Source organism: Sus scrofa, chromosome 16 (genome assembly GCF_000003025.6).
Source record: "Sus scrofa isolate TJ Tabasco breed Duroc chromosome 16, Sscrofa11.1, whole genome shotgun sequence".
NCBI lineage: Eukaryota > Metazoa > Chordata > Mammalia > Artiodactyla > Suidae > Sus > Sus scrofa.
The window spans coordinates 53310248-53322654 of NC_010458.4; the positions used below are offsets into that span (position 1 = coordinate 53310248).

Here is a 12407-nt window from a genome sequence, read left to right on the forward strand (position 1 = left end):
GGGGAATATAGCAAATATTTTGTAATAACTGCAAATGGAGTATAACCTTTAAAAATTGTATGAAAAATAATTGTCCCAAGACAGAGACTCACTCAACTATCCATCAACAAATTGCTAGCAAAGTCACACAATGAAATGCTATATAGTGATGTGAATAAATTGACTATAGCAATCCGACGATATGGATGAATACATAGTGCAAAACCAAGTAAAATTAATCTATGCTGTTAGAAGTCAGGATGATGATCATCCTTGGGAAGTAAAGACTGGAATGGAGAAAATGTGGGGCTTCTGAAATGCTGTAATGGTCTTCTCTTGTGGGGTTTTTTTTTTTTAATCTGGATATTGGTTACATGGGTTCTGGTGCATATTTCAGGTTTTTTTTTTTTTTTTTCCACTTGTTTGTTTTTCAAGTATATTCAGAAGGAAGATCTTCTAGGAGAGTGTTGCAACTGGATGAGAAATCCATCCTTCTCTTTGAAGAAGATCCATGAGAAGCAGAGTTTGAATCACTCTGGCAAAGAAAAGCCACTAGATATGCTGATATAGTGGACAGGGGTTTGAGGAATAAGGATGGGGAGGCGACAGGGAAGAAATTCCAGGCTTGAGCAATTGTGTGGATGGTGTAACAGTGCTGTGCAGTGGGGAAGGCTGGGAGAGACCTGTCCATTTTTCTCTGTACCCCTGGCTCCAGCAAGGGGATGTTAAAGAGGCTGGGTTTGATTAATGCTGACTCTTCTTTGGCTGTTGTAAATCAATAACCTAATGATCAGGGCTAGGAGAACAGCTAGTTACCAACCTGTCTTCTACACATTTCATCTTCTGAGGATAGTTCAGAACTATCTGCTCTCCAAATTCAACAGCTTTTCGTGGAAAGGGTCATGGATCTGTCATTCAGACAGAACACATCTATTCTTATGTTACAATGCCAGGTTATGTGCATAGGCACATATATGTAACAACTTCATATGTTCGTCATGACTCTGGATGTTGAGAATAGAAGAGAGGACATTTAAAGAGAGCTTCTCAGTGCAAGGTACTATGCTCAGTGCATTTCATACCCTGCATGTCTACTCCGTAATACCCTCATGAGGATTACTTTATACAGTCATTTTCTGGTTATTAGTCATTAAGAGACAGTGTTGGAATCTGAACTGTGTTTTTGATGTTGCCACATTGCTTCTGTCTGGTCAGGGATGAAGGTCTGGGGACCATGTGTCTTAGTGGGTGACGGAGGGCATCTCCCCATCTCAGTCTTCATGATGACAGGAGGGAGTCCTGATGCCCAGAAAGTGCTTGGAGATCTCCAAGAGAGAGCAGCTCTCAGGTTCTCCTTTGCCCTTCTTTAAAAAACGTTTTCCCGGAGTTCCTGTCATGGCGAAGTGGTTAACGAATCTGACTGGGAACCATGAAGTTGCAGGTTCAATCCCTGGCCTTGCCCAGTGGGTTAACAATCCGGCATTGCCGTGAGCTATGGCGTAGGTTGCAGACACGGCTCAGATCCCGCATTGCTGTGGCTCTGGTGTAGGCCAGCGGATGCAGGTCCGATTCGACCCCTAGCCTGGGAACCTCCATATGCCATGGGAGGCAAAAAGACAAACAAAAACAAAAACAAAACCATGTTTTCCCATAATGTCTCTTTACTGGATAATAAAAATGAACCATCTGTGGTTCACTGGGAAGCGTGTCTCAGGCTTATTAAAAAATATGAATTTTTACTTTAAGATGAGATGGCCATATTATTCAAAATTGTAAGCCAAAAAGTATTATATATTATTAATTTTATTTTTAATAGACATCTTTCTTATAGATTAGCATTCTAATTACTTCTGAAAAAGTGGGCAGCAGGGAAGCGAGGTTTCCAATTAAAATTGTCCTGAAGATAAATTGAGGTCTCTGGCTGAGAGCACTCCAGCTTTTTCCCCGTCTAGGAGCAAGAGCATCTGTCATCCCAGAGGGGCCAGGCTGGGACTCTCATTTGTGCTAGATCTGCCCGAAGAGTTTGAGGTTCTCCTTGGGCATATACTGGGGTGCTTCTAGGCACCGTTCCTCCAAAGGCACCAATGGAGAGCTGCACAGGTGAAGGTAAAAACCATCAGGATAGAACTGCCTCCAGCCTGCCTCTTGCTGCCTCTCTCCTCCCGGTCACCTGCCCTTTCTAAGGTCCTCTACTCTTTCTGCTTGCTAATCCCTCCCTAAGCAAAAACCACAACATGCCTGCTGCAGCTACAATGGCGGCTCACAGTATGTGATCACAGGAGAATTTTTGGGTCTTTCAAATGCTTCATGTAATTGTAAAATCTCAGTATTCCTAGTCTGATTGAAGTTCATTCATGTCAGTTCAAATCAGGTGGTGCAGACTGAGAGCCTTCTGTGGTCAGATGTTTGCATCTGTGTAGTTGGGGAAGTGGAAAGTCTTAGATGGGGCATCTAGGGAGTGTGGCTCGAATTCCGTATCTGTCATACACGAGTTGTGTGCTTCTGCAATTAGGTCACCTGCCCCAAGGCATTTCCTTCTATGTGAAGGACACTTGCTTCTCAGGGTCTTCCTGAGGATTAGGTGGCTACTCAGGACATGGCACATAGTAGGTGTGCAGCATATGTGGCTCCTTTCTTTTCCCATCCTGCCCTTCCAGTGTGAGAAGGTGACTTGGTGAACCGCGCTCTGACTCTTGCCTGGGAGTCAATCTGGCGCTGTCTTTAAGGAGCCATGTGTAGGAGGGCTGCACAGGGCAGAAAGCACTGAGCCACATCCCTTGATCTCTGGTTCATTGTCTTCTGCCGGGCTAGCTATTTCCATTCTTTGGGTTTCAATTCCTTCTGCAATTAAAAGAGGAGGTGGGAGGACAGGGGCATCGGATTTCTACTTTTCTAGCCTCGGGCAATTCTCTCTATAATTTTAGTTATTAATCAATTATGGATCTAGTCTCCAGAAACTTCTCTAAAGTCACCTTGAACCTATGCTATTTTCAATTTATATTAATTTCCTCTTGAGATACCAAGTTTCATTAAGTTTATTGGTTTAGGGTGAGTCAAATTTCTTTTAATCGGTCCTAATTTACTTCTTTTAATCTAACTTTAGTATGTTTAGGATTTGCTGAACATTTACTTTTTTTTTTTAGCAAACAAGCATGTCCACACTCTCTATATTCAGATTTTAGGGAAGAGAAGATTTATATAAAAGAAGTTTAATGAATTCCTATTATGTAAGGATATGCTAAATGCTTTCACATCTTTTCATCACCTTTTATTTTCCCAGCAATCGTGGGAGGTGATATTAATATCCCCAGTTTGCCACTGGTCAATGTAAGTCTCAGGAAGCTTAAGTGACTCTCTCAGGGTCCTACAGAGACTAAGTCCAGCTATTTCTGTGATGTAACATTTACACAATGTTGCAACAAAATGTGGCTGTGTTGTAAAGATGTGCCCAGCTTCTTTCTGCCTTTCTTCTCCTCTTTACACATTGAGAGATGGAGGTTGCTATTCCTGGAGTTACTCAGCATTGATTCTTTGCTTCTTGAGACCTGGAGGATTTTTTAAAAGCCTCCAAGTCTTGTCTGACAAAGCCTGGATTGGAGACTCTAGAGAAGAGGTCCTCCAGGGCTCCCATCTAACAGCCTGCTTCTTTTCTCTTGCACTTGGCCTCTGTGGTAGCTCGGGATAAAGCCGTTGACTTCTGCAGCTTAATGCAGAACTGGCTGAATAGCAGCCCATACATTCCATACCATGCACGTTTAATTCCATCTGGCCAGTGAGTACCTTGCGTGTTTGGTGATCTTTACTTAGGTGGTTCTTGGGGAAAATTGAGGGCATGTATATCAAGCAATTTTTGAATTATGTCTCTATTAGCATCTGTGAATGTCTCCCCAGGGAAACTAGGAAAGCTCTATTAGCTGAGCAGTTTAAAACAGGATTGGAGGAAGCAGTGGGGGAATATTCCATAGGGAGAAATAATTACAAACAGCACTTCCATGTAAACAGGTCTTAATGTGCTTTTTATATTGGATTCCTGAGAGTGAGACTCTGGGGTGGTATCTCAGCGCCCCCTCCAGGGCTGCACCCCTGAAGTGCTGGGAACTGAGGCAGAAGGCTCAAGAGGGTCCCTGCTGGCTCCCTGGGCTCCAGAAAGCCTCTTAGACCAGGGCAGGGCTGAGCTGTGGGCAACATGATAACGGCATTGTTGTGCGACCTTGAGAAAGTGACCTTCCCTTTGGGCCCTTGTGGAGACTGTTTATAAAGTGTTAGCACTGAGCCAAATACTTTCCATACAATTCACCAACACCCTGCAAGCTGGGTTATAAGACCCCATTTTACAGATTGGGAGGTAACTACCTTGCCCAAAGTCATTAGTAAGCAAATGGCAGTTTAAATGGAGTTTAAATTCTGGCCTCTGACTCCAACTTGAGGGTTATCTCTGTGACACCAGATCATGTCTATGCTCTTTAGGGTGTTGTCCACTGAACATTCTATGAAATGTACCTTTTTGGTACCAGAAGCTTGGTGATCTCACCTTGGCTTTTGCAACTCTCTCTTATTTATGCTCTAGCAGCCATGGGAACAGATATACCACTCATTCGTTCTGTGTTTTATTTATGACTACTGCTTGTTTCAGTGTTCTAGGGGTTATGGCTCAGGCCCAGTGCACCCATAAAGCATTCTAACTGATGGTTGGTTGTCATAGTGATGATGCCGTAGAGAAATGCTATGGCCCTGGCTGGATTCCATCCCTTCTAGAAGTCTACCTTGAAAGCAAGTACATGGATCTTCTTACATAAAGTGGAATCACAGAGTCATTAAAACTTCAAGGTTGGACAGGCCTTAGTTATCATCCAGGAGTTTTCAAACTCCTATAATGGCAAATAATTCTTTAATCAAAGGAAATTTTGCTTGGTGGCTAAGTATGTAAATTAGATGAAAACAATCAGATGCTGGGGTTACAGTGGGAGATCAGAAGAATGTTGTTTTCCTTCTTCAAATATTGTATGGTGGTCCGTCAGGAGATTTTGCCTCTCACCATTTGGAAATTAGCAATCTAATTCAACCTGCTCATTTTATAGTTAGCTAGGGCGAGCCCAGTAAGGGACACTGATGTGCCTGAGGGATGGGGCTGAGGTTGGAGTCCTTTTCTTTTCTTAACCTCAAAGAAATGGCATTGAGAATATCCCAGAATTGGGCTTGAAAGGATCCTAGGTCCTTTTCTACAAAGAGGGATGGTCATTCGTTTGTGCGTTAATCCATTCATTCATCAGCTTTTACTGAGTATCCATTTGTCACGTAGGACAGCCTGCTCTATTCTTGGCATAGTCTCTGAACCATCAAGGGATTACCCCAGGGCAGGGCAGAGGGGAAGGGCAAGCTTCTGTCAATATTTAGGATGTGTATTAGAAAAGTAATAGAGAAGTTTGGAGAAGAAGCCAGGCTTTGGAGGAAAACGAAGGCCTGCAAGAGACGAGGGAGAAGTAACTATGTATTGTGTGGAATGCGGTGTCTTTGTTGGTGAAGTCGGAAGCCTTTGTCTTAAGCTGCCACATGCATTTCAAGGTGTGAGGAAGCTTTGGCGATAAATCCCTGAGTTCAACATTCATTAGTAATTTGTTCATTCATTCAACACTTCTTGAGCATCTGCTATGTATCGGGCACAGTGCTGGGCAGAAGGAATGTATGGCGAATGGGGCAGACATAATCACTATCTTCATGAGTCAGCCCCTCCCCAAGTCTCCCCTTTGTTTGTGGGATAAAGACACTTGCTCATTTGTTCATTCATTTAACAAATGTTTGTCCTTGGTGCCAGAACCAACTATCCCCTTTTAGTTGATTCCCTGAGGAGGCACAGCTTATCGTGACTCCTGAGGGGACCAGTCACCCCAACCATTTTCTCTCTCGTTTTAAAAATAAGCAAATGTGAAAGCAGCTCACAGTCTAAAACCAGTATACAGTTGTCTCTCAATGTCTGCAGGGAGATTGGTTCCAGGCCACCCCCTTCCCCAGCAGATACTGAAATCCACAGATGCTCAAGCTCCTTATTAAGCAAAATGGCATAGTATTTACATATAACCAATGCATCTCCTCCTGGATACTTTATTTTTTTAGAGCTGCACCTGTAGCATATGGAAGTTCCTGGGCTAGAAGTTGAACTGAAGCTGCAGCTGCCAGCCTATACCACAGCCCCAGCAATGTCAGAGTGGAGCTGCATCTGCAACCTGCGCCACAGCTTGCAGCAATGCCAGCTCCTTAACCCACTAAGGCCCGGGATCGAACCTGCATCCTCATGGATACTAGTTGGGTTCTTAACCTGCTCAGCCACAATGGGAACTCCTCATCCTGGATACTTTAACTCATCTCTAGATTACTTGTAATAACTAATACAATGTAAATGCTATGTAAATAATTGTTCAAGTGTGGCAAATCCCAGTTTTGCTTCTTGGAACTTTCTGGAAATTTTTCTGTCTGCTATTGGTTGAATCCCTACATGTGGGACCCACAGATATAGAGGGCTGACTGTACTATGTTCATCTCATAATTTAAAAAAGGATTTTACTCAAGCTCTTCCCAGACAGATTCACTGGCAAAATGATTGCCTAAGCGGGGGGATGCATGTTTCAAGACTGGTCAGTCATGGTGCAGAAGAAATGGAACATAGGCTAGATAAATTTGGATGAAAATGGATTAAAAGCATAGAAGTCAGGGAGATAATGGATGGAAAACTGGCCCAAGTGGGCATCACAGTATAAGGCTCTGAGTAGCATGAGAGATTCAAGGCCCTGGGGCTGGACAGAGAGAAGGCCAGGGGCGTGGAGAGGGAAGTTGAAGGTAGAAGACAAGGAATCTAGGGACAAATTTGACTTCCTAATCTTTGAATGTTGCCTTGAGTGAAATAAAAGAACAATGCTGCAGTGCTTACTTATTTCAAGGGCACTGGATCAATGAAGTACTGTGTTGAATATACTAAACAAGTGACTACGTGGATGACACCGAACTCTTTTATTTTGGTAAACCTCAAATGCCCAGCCTGAGAGATGCCTCAGGGGGTAGCTAGACAGTGCTTTTTTTTTTTTTTTTTTTTTTTTTTTTTTTTTTTTTTTTAACAGTCAGGTTTGTGGTACCTGGAGACAAAGGCTGGGTTCCTCCCTGGGGCTGATTTTGTCTGGGGACAATGGTGTTCTGGGCCAAAGCTCAAGTGCAAGGTGGGTTGCTGTGACTTTCTTTTGCAGAGTAGGGTCTCTAGAGATTGAAGCACAAAGAGCAGTGGATAAACTGTTAAATACTGAAGCAGACTCCTCAAGGCTTGTGATTACAGGATGTAAGTTGCTGGACACCCAAGTGAACCACAGAGAATCAAATGTGTGCACAAAACTGGCCGTATCTCCTTCCTGCGACTTCCTCCCCTCCCTCTTTCCTTTTCTCGTTCCCTCTCACCTCTTTACCTCTTTCTTCCCTGACACTTCTAACCACTTCTCTCTCCTCTCCCCTCTTTTCATCTACCTCTCACCTTCCTACCTTTTTCCTCTTCTCTTTTCTCTTTGTAGTTGAAAATATTATGGACTTTCTAAGCAGGTTAATTTTATTACTTAAGCAGGTTAATTTATATTCACTTTTCTTAATATAAAAATCAGGTAGTGAGCCTTCTCTGCCCATACCCAGGAATCTGCATCATTGGCTTCTGAGCACTGAAGTCACAGTAGTACTTGGGGATAAAAGCGAGACTGGGATGTTAGAACAAGAGGTAGGCACTTTCATTTTATCCATATTGTAAGGAGTTGTTTTAAAAAGTGAGAATTCAGGAGTTCCTACCATGGTTTAGTGGTTAACGAACCCAACCATTACCCATCAGGATGTGGGTTCGATCCCTGACCTTGCTCAGTGGATGAAGGATCTGGCGTTGCCATGAGCTGTAGGTTGCAGATGCAGCTCAGATCCAGTGCTGCTGTGGCTGTGGCATAGGCCAGCGGCCACAGTTCTGATTCATGCCTAGCCTGGGAACCTCCATATGCCTTGCATGCGGCCCTGAAAAAAAATGAGAATTGATTCATGTATTACTTGTATAATTACCACGTAAATAAATAGGAAAACATGTTTCCACAAATCAGGTGATTTAAACTTTTATGTTTTTCTCTCTCTCTGAAGAATCTCAAACCAGCCATATGCAGTTGTTTTGACTTGTGTGTGACTTTCACCTTTTTCTCAGAATCTATGACCTTAGATAGAAAAAGAAGTTATATTTAAAAAAAAAAAACCTATCATGCTTTGTAATGATAGATGGAAAAATACCATCAATCCTATACCAGCAAATTGTGCATGTCATTGTGCTGGATTTTAGATTTTCTCAGCTGCAGGGTGGGTATGGGGGAAAGGCAGGCAGGTTGCAGAGTGGGACCCGGATTCAGTCTCATTTTGTTGGTCAGGTTGGGGGTCTTTAGGCTGTGGCCAAATGAAAGAGTGGCCACCTAGGCCTGAGCTCCACTGGGTAGCCCTCCAAGATCCAAATACCAGGAAGGCTCCTGACCGCAGAATGAACTCCCCTGACTGGAGGAAAGGGGATCCCGTCTGTCCTCTCGCTGGTCATACAGGTAGAAAAGTTTTAGAGAAAGAACTGGGAGCCCCCCAGAACAGGTGACAGATGGGGTTGTCCTCATGCGGAATAAGAGGCTTGAGGAAACCCCTCTCATCTACCTCAAAAGAGGTATTTCTGGGAACATCATAAACCTTTAAAAATGTAAAAATGACTATAATAAACAGACTTGGTAGGTAGAGAGAAAGATGGGAGAAATAGAGGTTTATTTTCTTCCAATATTTCAGAGAAGGTGGATAATAGACATGGCTTAAAACCAACATTCGAGTAATCAGGGATTAAATGTGTTATTTAAAGTATAACAAAGCTACAGAAGAATTAAAAACAACAAACTAAATATGGGGGTAGAAAGAGGAAAAAGAAGCAACAAGGATAGATTGTACAGAACAGGAAATTACAGCCATTTTCCTGTTATAAGGCATATTTCATTGTGGAGTATAATCTGTAAAAATACTGAATCACTATGCTATATACCTGAAACTAGCATAATATTGTAAATCAACTATACTTTAAAAAAAGAAAGAAAGAGGAAAAAGAGAGAGGTTTGTGGCTATGGTTGTAAAGGAGTAACCCACTGAGCTATTTTGTTGGTTCTGTGGTAGCATATGTGAACTCCGGAGATTTTTATCTATCTGTCTATCTGTCTGTCTGTCTATCTATCTATCTATCTATCTATCATCTATATCTATACATATACACACACACACATTTGTCAGTAAGACTGTGCCCCCCCGCTTTTTTTGTCTTTTTGCCTTTTCTACGGCTGCTACCTGTGGCATATGGAGGTTCCCAGGCTAGGGGTCGAATCAGAGCTGCAGCCACTGGCCTACGCCACAGCCACAGCAACACAGGATCCGAGCCACGTCTGTGATCTACACCACAGCTCAAGGCAACACCGGATCCTTATCCCATTGAGCAAGGCCAGGGATGGAACACGCAACCTCATGGTTCCTAGTCAGATTCGTTAACCACTGCACCACAACGGGAACTCCAGGCTGTGCCCCTTTTAAAGGCTCTAGGGGAGAATCCATTTCTTGCCTTTTCCAGCTTCTGGTGGCCGCCTGCATTCCTTGGCTTGTGGCCACTTCTCTTCAATCCCTGCCTCCATCTTCACATCATCTTCTTCTCTTTGTCCATGGATAATCTCTGCTGCCTCTCTTTTATGATACTTATGATGGCATATAGGACCCACCCAGATAATTCAGGATAATCTCCTCATCCCCAGATCCTTAACTTAATCATACTTGAAAGAACCTTTTTCCTTATAAGGTGACATTTAGAGTTTCCAAGGATTCAGACCTGATACATTTGGGTGCTCATGATTCAGCCCACTACAACCTAACTTGGTTAGGTTATAAAAGTACTTATCAAAAAGAATAGTGTAGGGAGTTCCCGTCGTGGCGCAGTGGTTAAGGAATCCGACTAGGAACCATGAGGTTGCCGGTTCGATCCCTGCCCTTGCTCAGTGGGTTGACGATCCGGCGTTGCCGTGAGCTGTGGTGTAGGTTGCAGTCGCTGCTCAGATCCCGTGTTGCTGTGGCTCTGGCATAGGCCGGTGGCTGCAGCTCCGATTGGACCCCTAGCCTGGGAACCTCCATATGCCACTGGAGCGGCCCAAGAAATGGCAAAAAGACAAAAAAAAAAAAAAAAAGAATAGTGTAAATATTTGATGAGTAGAAATGGTGATATTCATCAATGCTCCAGGCACAATTTAAGTACAAGTTTTACTGCATTTGGAAAGTGAAAAGCTTTCTGGAGTAGGATTTAGAAGGCTTGAATTGGGTCCTGAAATTGTTATTTCCTAGCCATGTGACCTTGAAGTCAAAGCCCCAGAGCCTCTGCTTTTTTAAACTATAAATTTAGTTCAAAAATAATAATATAGAATCTTTATATCTCACAGGATTTCTGTGGCCCAAGTCACAGAATGAAAAAGAAGCAACAAGGATACATTGTACAGGACAGGAAATTGCAGCCATTACCTTGGAATAATGCATATTATATTATATGCATTATATCCACTAAACAGGCAATGGTTTCTTAAGCTATAAGTACTGAAGAGTCACCAAGTCCACAAGAAATGATTGAGGCTGGATATATGTGGATAGTTGGCTTCATATGAACCGTATTTCAAATCTTTTGCCATCAATTGGCTCCAGCAAATCTCCAGAATAATACTACATATTTTGTACAATTTAGAATGCATAGGAAATGAACCTCTCTAAAGATCCCAATAAACACACCTGGATTTTCATGGTTTCCCCAAGAGTTTGCCAAGTTATTATTGCTTTTATTTTTATCTGTGGTTCTTGGGTAGCCTGTGACATTCCTGGTTTCATGAGCAAGCTGTGGTCAGAGATAGCAAAAATAACCCTCCGTTTTGACAGATAGAAGATATGAGAACAGGAGAACCACTGCCTCACTGTTTCAGGTGGTGCTTTGAGCTGGAATAGTGAATCACTTCTGGAGACACCATGGAAGAGCCAGTGAACCTGATGCTCTAGGGAAAGAGGACTCTCATCTGGTGAGGGTGAATTTGCAGAAAGGTGGCCCAGCAAGCAGCAGGAAGAGAGGCAGAGAATTAGCTGGTATTAGTCTCCGAACCTTCTGAGGACATTGTTGTCATCCTCACATCCCTGCCTTGATCTTCTCTTTGCAGCCCCTGCTGTCCTTACCTTGGTGGACGTGAGGTTGAGTTTTATCTATTAGCAGGCTCTGGCAGTGCAGGCTGGGTATGCACGGTAATATAGCATATAGGGGAAAAGTCAGCCCAGTCTTCCTACTCTGGAAGTTTCGCTGGCAACCTCCAAATCCAAAGGGAAGGCTTATACTGCCCAAGAGGCCTGATGGACTTTAAACCAAAGACATAAAGCATAGGTTTTGTATTTTTTCCCTAATGAGCAGTATATTCATTTGATTGGCATGATCTAGGCTGAAAGGAATTAAACATTTATGAAGTACCTGCTATGAGAGATAATAAGCTTGGTACTTCCCCATAAGCCACTTCATTTAATCCTTATGATATATAGCATTACTACTATTGTTTTGGGTTGAACTCTGTTATCCAAAAAGATATGTTGATGTCATAATTCCTGATACCTGTAAATGACTTTATTTGGACATATGGTCAAGTTAAATATGTAGTCAAGTTAAGATGAAGTTGTTAATACACTATGACTGGTGTTCTTAGAAGAAGAGGAGAAGACCATGTGAAAACAGAGACACATAGAGAAGATGGCCATGTGAATATGGAGACAGAGATGGGAGTGATGTAGCCACAAGCCAAGGAAGACCTGGGGCTGTCAGAAACTGGAAGAGGCAAGGAAAGATTCTCTTCTAGAGGCCTCGGAGAACGCATGGCCCTACTGACACCTTGCTTTGGGACTTCCAGCCTCCAGAACTGTGAAAGAATACACTGCTGTTGTTTTGAGCCACCTGATTTGAGGAAATTTGTTAAGAAGGCCTAGGAAATTAAAAACAACCATAATTCCTATTACTCTATGTTTACAAATGAGGAAAGTAAAACCTAGAGAAGAGGGACCTGCCCAGGGTCACACAACTGATAAAGGGTATATCCAGGATTGGAACTCAGCTCTTTTGACTCTGGGCTCAACATCTACACTATTTCAAAATTACTACTGAAAAATAAAATAAAGAACAAGGCCAAGGATCTAAGAAAGACTACTGGTGGGTTCTTTAGTGATGTTCTACTGCTCTCTTTAAATTGACTGCATCATACGGGTCCATCCAATAGGAAGTGGTCTTATCCCCTTCATATTAAATGGTTGAATAGAGGTTTCCAATATCATACACACACATTAAAGATGGTGTTTGGACCACA

The 12407-nt window shown here is 42.7% G+C and overlaps 1 protein-coding gene and 1 long non-coding RNA gene across 8 annotated transcripts in view; one reads left to right on the forward strand and one right to left on the reverse strand.

The window, feature by feature from the left end:
* The window catches only part of KCNIP1 (potassium voltage-gated channel interacting protein 1), a 422323-nt gene that overhangs the window by 37596 nt on the left and 372320 nt on the right, over positions 1-12407 (reverse strand). The window lies entirely within an intron of this gene.
* Positions 1-12407, forward strand: part of LOC102158145 — a 49147-nt gene that overhangs the window by 31027 nt on the left and 5713 nt on the right. The gene's annotated exons all lie outside the window — the stretch shown is intronic.